Source organism: Mustela putorius, unplaced genomic scaffold (genome assembly GCF_011764305.1).
Source record: "Mustela putorius furo isolate JIRA1106 unplaced genomic scaffold, ASM1176430v1.1 tig00000193_pilon_pilon_pilon, whole genome shotgun sequence".
In the NCBI taxonomy this organism is placed as follows: Eukaryota; Metazoa; Chordata; class Mammalia; order Carnivora; family Mustelidae; genus Mustela; species Mustela putorius.
Window position 1 is genome coordinate 318,212 of NW_025421309.1, and position 12,000 is coordinate 330,211.

The 12,000-nt window shown below is 33.0% G+C and overlaps 1 long non-coding RNA gene across 1 annotated transcript; it reads left to right on the forward strand.

Moving 5' to 3' along the window:
- The first annotated feature begins 955 nt into the window (after positions 1-955).
- Positions 956-8,528, forward strand: LOC123391146. The gene is made up of 3 exons (XR_006605750.1): positions 956-1,212; positions 5,999-6,131; positions 7,225-8,528. It is a non-coding gene; the product is annotated as an uncharacterized LOC123391146 (long non-coding RNA).
- Positions 8,529-12,000: the final 3,472 nt, after the last annotated feature.

Below are 12,000 nucleotides of genomic sequence, written 5' to 3' on the forward strand. Positions count from 1 at the left end.
CTCATATAGCTTATGGGAGATAGAGAGTCCATTACAGAGAACAAAAAAAGGGGTAATAAAAAGGAGCTGGATTTCAAATTTCAGGTGGCCTCAACATGCCGAAGTTTTCTCATACAAAATCATACTTTTTGATGCCCCTATTCCATAAGTGAGGAGGCATGGGATGAAGAAATCTTGGATGTAAAAGAATATAAAATATTCTTGTACACCTGAAACTAATATAGCATTGTATGCTAACTAGAATTAAAATAAAAACTTCAAACAAAAATAAAGAAAGATAATACAGAATGTAAGTAGATATTTTGGATTCCAAATTTTGGAAAAAAACTCATCTATTTTTCTTCCATTTCTAAATCTCCTATTTTTCTGAGACAAAAACTTTGCTTTCCACTAGTGATTCAGAATATTTAGATTATGATTGTGTATTAATCTAATGTATCTGCAAAGATTTAAAGGCATTTGCTGGCATTGTCTGAACTTTTAAAGGTAAACAAGGACTTCTTCTTAGTTACAGAAAACATGTTGAAACCAGTGAGAGCTGGGTCCCCTGGCTGGCTCAGTCAGTTGGGTGACTGCCTTTGGCTCAGGCCCTGATCCTGGGATCTAAGGAGGCTCAGTGTCAGGCTTCCTGCTCAGTGAGGAGCCTGCTTCTCCCTCTCTCTCTGTCCCCCCCTCCCCCGGTTGTTTTCCCTCTCTCTCTCTCACATGCTTTCTCTCCCTCTCTCAAATAAATAAATAAATAGATCTTCAAAAAAAAAAGAAGAAAAAAACAAAAAACAAACTAGTGAGAGGCTTATTTGTTTTATTGCTTTTGCCTCAGATTAAGATTGATGCCATTTCAGTTTAAAGAGTATTTGACCAGGACTATAACTTACATATGCAAATAAATGGATCCTTTTAAGCATAATTAATTAATTAATTAAACAAACAAATAGTAAATATGAATAAAGAGCATTTGAGATTTTTTCTAGTTAAATATTCTTGCGCCATTGTTTTTTTTTTTTTTCCCGAAATCTCTAGGCTTTTACCAGTTTATTACATGAAGATGAATCTTAAAAGAGTAGAGAAATAAAATTTCAATTTGAAAGAGACAAAGTTCGAAAAGAAATATTTGCCCAAAGGAAGTTAGTAATGACTTGCAAAGAAAAGTGCTCGTCTATCCTGACCTTTGGTTGGACCTCTAGATGACCTTGCAGGCACCTTCAAGTTCAGGTATGTGAAGTACCATATAATATTAACTTTATAACTCTTACATCATTATCATTTTTTTAAAGATTTTAGTTAGTTATTTGACAGAGAGAGAAATCACAAGTAGGCAGAGAGAGAGGAAAGCAAGCTCCCCACTGAGCAGAGAGCCCAATGCAGGCCTCCATCCCAGGACCCCAAGATCATGACCTGATACAAAGGCAGAGACCCAACCCACTGAGCCACCCAGGAGGCCCATGATCATTTTTAAGAAGTAAAAGTTGTTTTAAATTTACTGATAGTGGTGTCTGGGTGGCTCAGTGGGCTAAAGCCTCTGCTTTTGGCTGGGTCCTGGGATCGAGCCCCACATTGGGTTCTCTGCTCAGGAGGGAGCCTGCTTTCCCCCTCTCTCTCTATGCCTGCCTCTTTGCCTGCTTGTCATCTCTGTCTGTCAAATAAATAAATAAAATCTTTAAAAATAAACAAATAAATAAATTTACTGATATTTAATTAAAAGCTGCTATTCTGAATCTTTATTCCAACTAGAAATGTGAGGACATTGTGAACATAGATCATTTTATAATCATATGGTAGGAAGCCTGTTTTCTATTTCTACTTTTTGGAATGTTCAATATATGTATGTCTACAATATATATTATTTTAGATTAAAAAGTGGCCAAGTGTGGGCTCTTTTGACTCTAAAAAGAGTTAAACTCTCTGTTGGAAATGCATTTACACTGAAATGACTACATAGCAAAGGATTCCATTCTGAAATGTTTTCCAAGGACATATCAATAATTTAATTTATTATTTTCACAATCATTTGTGATTTCCAAATTTAGAAGTATATTAATCAATCATAGTGGACAACATTAAGTACTTCTCCTAAGTAAATATAATTTTCCACTTTGTGTAAAGCAACCCTGAATTTTTATCTAATACATTTAATCTCATTTCATACTCAAATACTGTTTTCTAAATCTACCTTTAAAAAATTAAAGTGATCTATATTTAATGAAGCAAATTAAAGATTCACATAGTATGAGAAATTTTAGAGATCACACAATTTTCCATGGTGGGGGAGATAAAGAAATTAACTAATCAGCAATTTAAATATTTTTCCTCTCTAGTCTACATACCTCCTGATAATTAACAGGATTTCTCTTATAGGATATATAGTAATAATGTTCACTAACACATAATCTCCCATTTTAAAACTGTAATTATAGTTTATTAGGTAAAATAATTAGTACAAGCATTTGTTTCCTCCTTGAAATAGATGATCTATTTTAAACTGTCCTAGATAAATTATATTTCATATTCCAATCCTAATGCATTGGAACCATTATTTTGAGATACCCAAAACCTACCTTGACTTAATATGACAGAATAACATGATAGAAGTGATATCTTTCCAAAGTAAAAGAAGGAAATTTATGACATAAGAATCATAGGTATACTATCTCAATCTTAAGACTCAATCTAACTAGTATATAAATATCGTTAATGATTTAAAAATGAAGCTAAAATACTCCTCTAGACAGCAACTTATTCTTTGTATATTATTTGCTATACTGCTTATGTATTGAATCTTGCCAAATGAAACATTGATGTTTAATAAATAATTCAAATCAAACATTGATGTTCTCTGTAAAATTGCATATCCAATAGTTTAGCTTTAAATTCCGGTTTCCTGTCAACATTTAATTGTTCAATCATCTTGCTTATGCCTCTAAAAATAACTAGTTTATAAGCTGAGGCTGGGAGGGATCAAGCTGAGAATGGAGAGGGCCTTTTTATAATTATTTCTCAAAAAATAAAAGTATAGGATTCTGAGACATATTGATTTCATATTTATGTATAGATAATGTTAAGTGAGAATAAGTATACCATGTTTTTCTTTTTCAATTTAATTTAGTTGGATTCACTCTACATGATTAATCATAGGGAAAAGTATCTATTTTGGGGTTGATATATATGAAAAGTTAAAAAAAAGAAAAACATCTTCCTAAGACTTACATTAAGTAGATTCCATTAGTGACCTGTCATGAGCTCATGCCCATTAAACCTTTGTAAAATATTTCCAATGTTCTAGGATCTGACAAGGCCCTTATAAGTTAATTTAGTATGCAATATTTTTGCAAATACATACAACTTTTATCATTTTCAGGAATTAAAAGTCATTTATAAAGGTGGTTTACATAAAACAAGTTTAATTAAGTAATTTGTTCATTCCCTCATAACAGTCTTCACACATGATTGAAGACACAGGCTGAATAAGCATATCATTTTTAATAATTTCAACATATTCTGATAAATGCAAAAAGACACAGTTGTAGTTAGGAAAGAAATTTAAGAAAAGTCTCTGCCATGTGTTACGATATTAAAATGAAGTACATACATGATAAGTGATGCAAAATAGCGACACTTTATACTTAAAAACAAGGGTTAATAAAAAAGCAAAATACTAAAAGTAGGTAAGCCTAGATTACTTTGGCTTTCTCATAAAAGGCACCTGATTTCATAAAGATAATAATTACCCATTGCACAGGCAAGTGAAATGCATATTGGAGAAAAACTGTCAAAGATGACTTTTTTTTAAATTCAATATCATCGTTGAATATTAAACACTTGCTATTCAAGACTCTAACAGAATATTAGTTCTATAGTATCCAGACAATCTAAATAGCAATGAATTAAGATAGGCTCGTGTTATGGCTGAAATGGGTTAATAAACAGTTATACAATTAAGCAAATAATTTGCATATAATGCAAAAGCTCTTTCTAGTCTCATGACATTTGTTCTTAGAACCAGCAGGCTTTTACCTAATAATATTTTAGGAAGACTGAGAAGACTACTCTCTTTTATCTATTTCTCCCCAGAGCTTATTTATTATTATTATTATTATTATTATTATTATTATTCTACAGTTTTTAAAATCTTATTCTAATAATTTACTCAATATTTAAAATAATAGTTATATATAAATCCCCAGAAAAGTACACTAAGCATGAATGAGTTTGTCAGTTTGATGGAAGAGTGGAAAAGAAACCCAAGGGCTCTGGATCAGTGCAAACAAAGTTAATCTACTTGATATATCTTGCTAAGGCAAAACTGGTTACTTGTAGCCTACACTTCCAAATGGTTAAGTTTTCACTGCAGTTAGCAACTTTTTTTCCCAGAAAATTGACGACTATATTCTATTTCTCTGAAATTTATGACTTTCAGTAATGAAAATGCTTTTTAATATAATAATATTTATAGTCTTGCTCTAAAGCACATTGTTCAAAATTTCCCCCAGATGATGGAAGATCTTAGATGACTAAAATAACTTCAACAAAAGTAATAGTTTATGGAGGTGATTTTTATAAATATTAATAAAGACCATTCACTAAGGCCCTCCACATATCGGACACTGGACAAAGCTTTTTGCATATATTATAGCTTTTAATTCCCTCATAGTTCTAGGCTGTGAAGAACTATATCCACCTTTTTCCATATTTGGAGTCTGAGTCAGAAAGACTATTGGCCAAAGTCAGACAATTAGTAAATTAAAAAGCAGAGTTTTGTAGCTAGATTTACTTAGTTGACGATCAATATTTTAAGGATCTCTTAAGCCTAAACTTTTTTGTGTGTGTTTCACCAGGCCCAAACTTGTGCTTTTGCATGACTAAATGCCTTATTTCTGAAAAACTAGATTAGAAAATTAAGTATTACGGTCTCATCAAAGTGTATCGAGCTTCTATACTTTATGAAATGCTCTTTTCTTTTCTCAACTTAATATTACTTTCAATATTTAATTAATATTAATGTAAAATATTTACTTAATTTTAGATTAAAATTTAAACAAGGAAGTATATATTAAAGTAAGGATCAATATTCTAAGGATATGCATATCTATACTTACATAATTTACTAATTTAATGTTGTTATATAAATACCATGTTTATATGAAGATAACTCTATATACCATGTACCATAATCTGAACCTCATTTTGATATGAAAACATGCTGTCATGGATGCAAGGGGAACTAAGAATGCCATCTCACAGCATAACTGAAAATGTAAATGTCAGATTCTATGTGTGTACATTAAATCAAATGGGATACTGAAGTCACGAAAAATTTTCCAAGCCAGAGTAGACTTCTATCAATTCATTTACCTTATACATGAGGCTGATACGGGATGAATGAAGAAAAAAGTAGCTCCTATTCTGATCATGTAATAAACTGATATAATTATCTGTAACCAAATGCTAAAGGGCTAACAAAAATTCAATTTTATTTTTATTTTTAAAATATTTTATTTATCTATTTTAGAGACAGAGAGAGAGATAAAGAGAGAGATTGCATGACTAGGAAGAGGAGCAGAGGATAGGCAGATTCTAGCTGAGCACAGAGCCCCACACAGAGCTCAATCTCAGGACCCTGAGGTCATAACCCAAGTTGAAACCTAGATTTGGGCACTCAACCAAATGCACCATCCAGATACCCCAACAAAAAATCATTTTTAGAATAAGATGAATAGTTATATAAGTTTCCATTGAGCATAGCATTATATATTCCTAAGGCTTTTAAAACCTGATTATCTCTAAACTATTTTTTTAATGTGTTTTGGCTATAATGGCCATAAGTTATCTCTATATTTTCTTTAAAATTAGAACACATGTGTTCTTCATACTTAAAATTCCTTTCCTCTATTTTGTCAGTTAAGCTTTACCTTTCCATCAAGATATACTATAAGTCTATTGTTTTAAGACTATAGCAATGATCACTTGAATTCTTGCATAATTTAATAAATATTTTTTTAAGTGTATGTATTAGCTTCAAGATTATTTCTGGAACACCTAAAATATGTGAGACATTATTTGAAGCACAGGAGATACCAAGATGAAAGTGACAGAGTCTTAAACTCATGGATATAGAAGAGACAATAATCAAGAAAGTAAGTAAATCTTTAAAGTCCATGCTATATGTATTGAGAACATAAAAGTACAGAGAAAAATCATTCTTAGGAGGTGGAAAGTTAAAATGACAAACCTCCTTAATATAAGATTACAAGGAAGGGTTCTTTTAAGGAAGTGATTTTTTACCTGAGATGTGAAGGATGAGCATCAGCAAATGAAGAACCAGCACTTTTTCCTGTGATAATATAATTTGCATATGAAACTATCATGATTGTGTATGAATATTTAAATTTCTTGTAGGATTTTTTTATCCTAGAGAGGGTGATGTGATCTTTCATCACAGTGATTAGTAGATTGCAAATACAACTTTAAACTCCCTACAGTAGAAAATACATTTCACATGTATGGGAAAGAACACCATTTTTTTCCATTATTTATTTTTTACAGTGTCTTTATGTAATACAAAACTTCTCCTTATAGCCAGGTGGGTTTAAGCTTACTTAATTCAATTTCAAAGTGGGAATGGATTTTATACAAATGCTTAGGCTCACTATCAAATATAATCATGCAAAAGCAGGATAGTGGACAATATGAGAAAGCCAAGGTTCTAATCCATTTTTAATGTTCTAGAAATTCAAATAAACAAGGTAAATAGGAGTATATTAAAAGTATGTTAGACCTAGTCCTACAGTCAGACATATTATAATAAGCAATTAATATAGCTTGACATCCAAAATTCCAATAGAATTACTAGATCACATTACGTTGATTTTAAAAACATTTTGTTTCAATCAATGTATCTGATTTTATTTTCTTCTGTACTGATTTGTAGGATTGTGCATTAGATTAGTTTTCAAGAGAAAAATAGTAACATGTAAGATTAGGTTACAACAACAATTTTCTACATTTTATATGCTTTTTGTCCCCTTGTTTATTTCTTGGATAGTGTTGTCTTAATCTTAAATAAAAGCTTAGTTATTCTTGTGTTCTTGACACATTCTCATTAAACAAAACCCTAATTTTACCTTAATTATAATCTTCGGATTTATTTTAGTCCTTTATTGTTACTTTCATTTCCTTTCATGTCCATATGTATTTATAATCTTTTTCTATTTATGTACATTTTGTCAGGTATTTTAAATCACATTTGGAATGTGGCAAAAAAAAGGAAGGAAAAAGGATAAAAAAGAAGTGCGAGAAGAAGAAAATAAGGAATCTAGTTACTTATTTCACAACAAACTGAGAATAAATTTCATACAAATGTTTGGGCTGTCTGTCAAATACAGCCATGCAGAGGCAAGAAACTAGACGATGTGTACAAAAGTTATGTGATGGGAGAAATAGAAATAGCGGATAGAAACACTCCTACAACAATCCAGTTAACAGACGTTTCAGATAAGTTTTTTTTTTTTTAAGATTTTATTTATTTATTTGAGACAGTAAGTGGGTGTGTAGGAGAGAGTACAAACAGTGGGGAGGGGCAGGAGCAGTGGGGGTAGAGGCCAACTCCCCACTGAGTGGGGAGCCAGCCCATCAGCAGCCAATCCCAGGACCCATGAGATCATGACCTGAACCAAAGGCAGACACTTACGTGACTGAGCCACCCCGGCGCTTCCTCAGATAAGTTCTTTAAAACTGACATATATCAGGGTAAATTTATCCTATGTAGAATTAGGTAACAATAAAAAGTGCAAATGACTGCTATATGTAAAACATGAATAACCTTCAGACATGATATTGAGTAAAAAACTTAAAGAGTTAAAGACCCTAAAGTCCACATGTGGTATGAGTTCATTATATGAAGTTCAAAACCATGAAAAATAAAACTGTTTTGTTAGATATCAAAAGACTTTTTCCTGAGAAGGGCCATGGATGAGCTTGCTGAGATATTAAAAGAACTTATATGTTTAGATCTATGTGATGATACAAGTTTTTATGCATAATTTTTAATATTATCAACCTGTATACTTAAATTTGTACTGTACTTAAATGGTTACTGTACTAACCATTACTTTGATGATACAATAAAGTACAAAATATGCTATAAACAATTATATTCCAAGTAATATTAAATGTATATGATATACATAATTTGAAATAGTCAACATAATGGAACAATAAAACTTGCCAAATATGACACAAGAAGAAATATAAAAGACATAGAACACATGAAAATTCTAAAGCATTGAAGATTTATAGCAAGGACCAAAGGATTTCTCAAACATAAAACTGACACAGATGGATTTACTGGTCAGTACACACAAATTCAATTAATACCTCTGAACATATAAAATTTTTTCCCAGCATAGGGGGAAGTCAGAAGATGGCAGAGAAGTAGCAGGCTGAGACTACTTCAGCTACCAGGAGATCAGCTAGATAGCTTATCTAAAAATTACAAACACCTGCAAATCCATCGGCAGATCGAAGAGAAGAAGAACAGCAATTCTGGAAACAGAAAAACAACCACTTTCTGAAAGGTAGGACTGGCGGAGACGTGAATCCAAGGCGACGGGAAGATAGACCCCGGGGGGGAGGGGCTGGCTCCCGGCAAGCGGCGGAGCAACCGCGCACAAAATCAGGACCTTTAAAAGTCTGTTCAGCTGAGGGACATCGCTCCAGAGGCTAAACCGGGGCGAAGCCCAAGCGGGGTCAGCGTGGGGTCAGCGTGGCCTCAGGTCCCGCAGGGTCACAGAAGGATCGGGGGTGTCTGAGTGTCGCAGAGCTTGCGGGTATTGGAACGGGAAAGCCGGCTACAGAGACAGAGCCGACAGTAAGCTCGCAGCCCGGGGTTACCTTGAACCGGTCGCAGGCTCGGTGAGCTTGGAGCGCGGCCGGAGGTCAGGCAGACGGGAGTAACTGGGCGCTGTTCTCTGGGAGGCCGCCATTTGTATTCCCGTCCTCCGGAACTCTACGGAAAGCGCTCAGGGAACAAAAGCTCCTGAAAGCAAACCCGAGCGGATTACTCACTCCGGCCCTTGGTAAGGGCGGTGCAATTCCGCCTGGGGCAAAGACACTTGAGAATCACTACACCAGGCCCCTCCCCCAGAAGATCAACAAGAAATCCAGCCGAGACCAAGTTCACCTACCAAGGAGTGCGGTTTCAATACCAAGGAGAGCAGCAGAATTCCAGAGGAGGAGAAAGCAAAGCACGGAACTCATGGCTTTCTCCCTGTGATTTTTTTTAGTCTTGCAGTTAATTTAATTTTTTTCTTTTTCATTTTTTGTTTTTTTTCTCGACTTCTGGTAAAATTTTTTCCCAGCATTTATCCTAAAATTATTTAAAATTTAGCATATTGTATTATTAGAACAGGGCAAGAAATGAGAATTACATAGCAGTTACTTTCATGAGGATGGAATAAAAAAATAATGAATTTATTGTTAATCAAGGAAGTAATGCCAAGAAAATTATGATATGCATATCATGTGTATATTACAATAATCAAGTTAAATTTATATTGTATACTTTAACACTCTCTTAACTTTGGAAAATCAATGTATGCACTCTATCAAATTAAAAATTAAAAGAGAAATTCCTGTGGTAATCTCAATATATGCCAAATAAGCATTTGTTGAAATTCAACATTCATCTTGATAAGATCAGTTATCTAGCCAGTAAGAGAAGGGGACTTTTTTTTTTACACTAATAAAGATGTATTAGTAAGAGTAAGCTAACTGCCTTAGTAAATGACCTACTACTTTAAGTAATTATAAAATACATTTTTTTCCTGCAAACAATGATTCAATATATAGGCTCCTTGTTAAAGAACTCTTCTAGGAGCCTTTTCTCAAAGTAGTGATTCAAAAACCAAGTGTCTTGTGAATTTTCTGAAATATACTCTATGGCCTTTATTTTCAGCTGCCAGAGATAGAAAACAAAAATTGATTATGCAGTTCTTAAGTGCTAAGCCACAGAGTAGAGCACACCATTTATTCCTGTGACCATCAGAACCAAAATAAGTCACTGTTAATTTCAAGTGTTATGTAAGTGTACAAGAGTCTTATTCCCAGTTAGAAGAGAAAATATAATTTTGTGAATGCATAGCAATTTTAGCTACAAACTTGATCTGCAATGTAACTAGAGAAAATACTATACTTTAAAATACTAAATCTTTAGTATTTAGTATTTATAAAATACTAAAATCTTTAAACTTTCTTTTTGAAGTAAGAACAAAATATGGACATCTGCCATCAACATTTCTTTCAACATTGGATTAGAGGTCTCAACTAAAATTCACTCAAAAATTACTAATTAAGGGGTGCCTGGGTGGCTCAGTTGGTTAAGTATCTGACCAGCTGACTCTTGATTTTGGCTCAGATCCTGATCTCAGAGTGCTGAGATCCAGTCCCCCCCAGAGTAGGACTCTGCTCAGTATGGAGTCTGCTTCTCTCCAACTCCTTCTCTCTTTTTCCTTCTTCCCCTCCCCCTGTCCCGTGTACTCTCTTTAACTAAAATCAATAAATAAATCTTCAAAAAAATTAATTAAAAGTAACAAAATTAAATGTTAACTAAAATTAACTTAGTTTTATTAGCTCAAATACATACAACATGTATTTATATTAAATCTAATTGAAATTTATTGTCTATCACCATCTCTTTTTTATTATGCAGTGTTATCCAAAAATACTAAAAGGGAAAAATAGCACATAGAAATTTCAATATATTCTAGTTAAGAAATTTGTTTTGTTCTCGTTTGTTTAAGAACAGAAATTAGAATTGGAAAGTAGGTTTGTTTTGATTATACTTGACTGAAAATGTGTGTGAAGAGGGGTGTCTGATGGGAGGGGCAGTGAATCTAGAGGTTATCCAAGTAATTTTATCAATTTTGGGAGAAAGAGAGTCATAGCAATAGATCTAAACTAATTAAAAAAAACATAAAATATGAATATTTCCCATATACTCTGTCTCCCCACACATAGTTGTCCTTATTGTTAACATATTACATCAATATAGTACAATTGTTACAATTGATAAACAATACTAATAAAGTATTATCAACTAAAATCCAAAATTTATAGGAGTTCACTTTTTAAATAGAACAATTCTATGAATTTTACCTTCCACCAGTACATTATCATAGAAAGAAGTTTCACAGACCTAGCAACCCCTTATGCTATATTGACCAATCATTTTCTTCCTCCTCTCAATCCCTGGCAACCACTGATCTGTTTATTGTCTTTATCATTTCACCTTTCCTAGAATGTCATAAAACTGAAATCATACAGATTGGCTTCTTTCTTTCAACAACAGTGTTTAGTTTCCACCATGTCTTTCCTGGATTAATAGCTCTTTTCTTATTGTTGCTGAATATTATTGCTATGTATGAATGTCCATAGATGGTTCATCCATTTACCCATTGTAGGATATCTTGGTTTGCTTACTTTTGGCAATTAGCAAAAAGTTGGTTTTTTTTTAATAAAAATTCATAAACAAGTTTTTGTGAGAACAGAATTTTTTTTAAACTTGTCATGATTTTTTAAATTAATTACTTCTTTTTCTTTTTCTTTCTCTTTTTCTCTTCTTTTTTTCTTTTTTCTTTTCCTGTGCTATGGTGAGGGGAAAAAAGGTTAAAAAAAGGAAAAAAAAAGAACATAAATTTTTAACTTATTAGGAGAATACCTAAGAGTGTGACAGCTACATTTTATGGTTAATCAATGCTTAGCTTTATAAAAACCTGCTAAATTATCTTCCAAAGTAACTACCAACTTGCATTCCCACTAGAAATAAATAATTATTCTTATTGTTCTGCAAATTCACCAAAAATTCAGTTTCAACTTTTTTATGGATTTTAACCAGGCTAATAGATATGTAGCAAGAGTGAGTGAGCACAGGCAGACAGAGAGGCAGACAGAGGCAGAGGGAGAAGCAGGCTCCCTGCCAAGCAAGGAGCCCGATATGGGACTCGATCC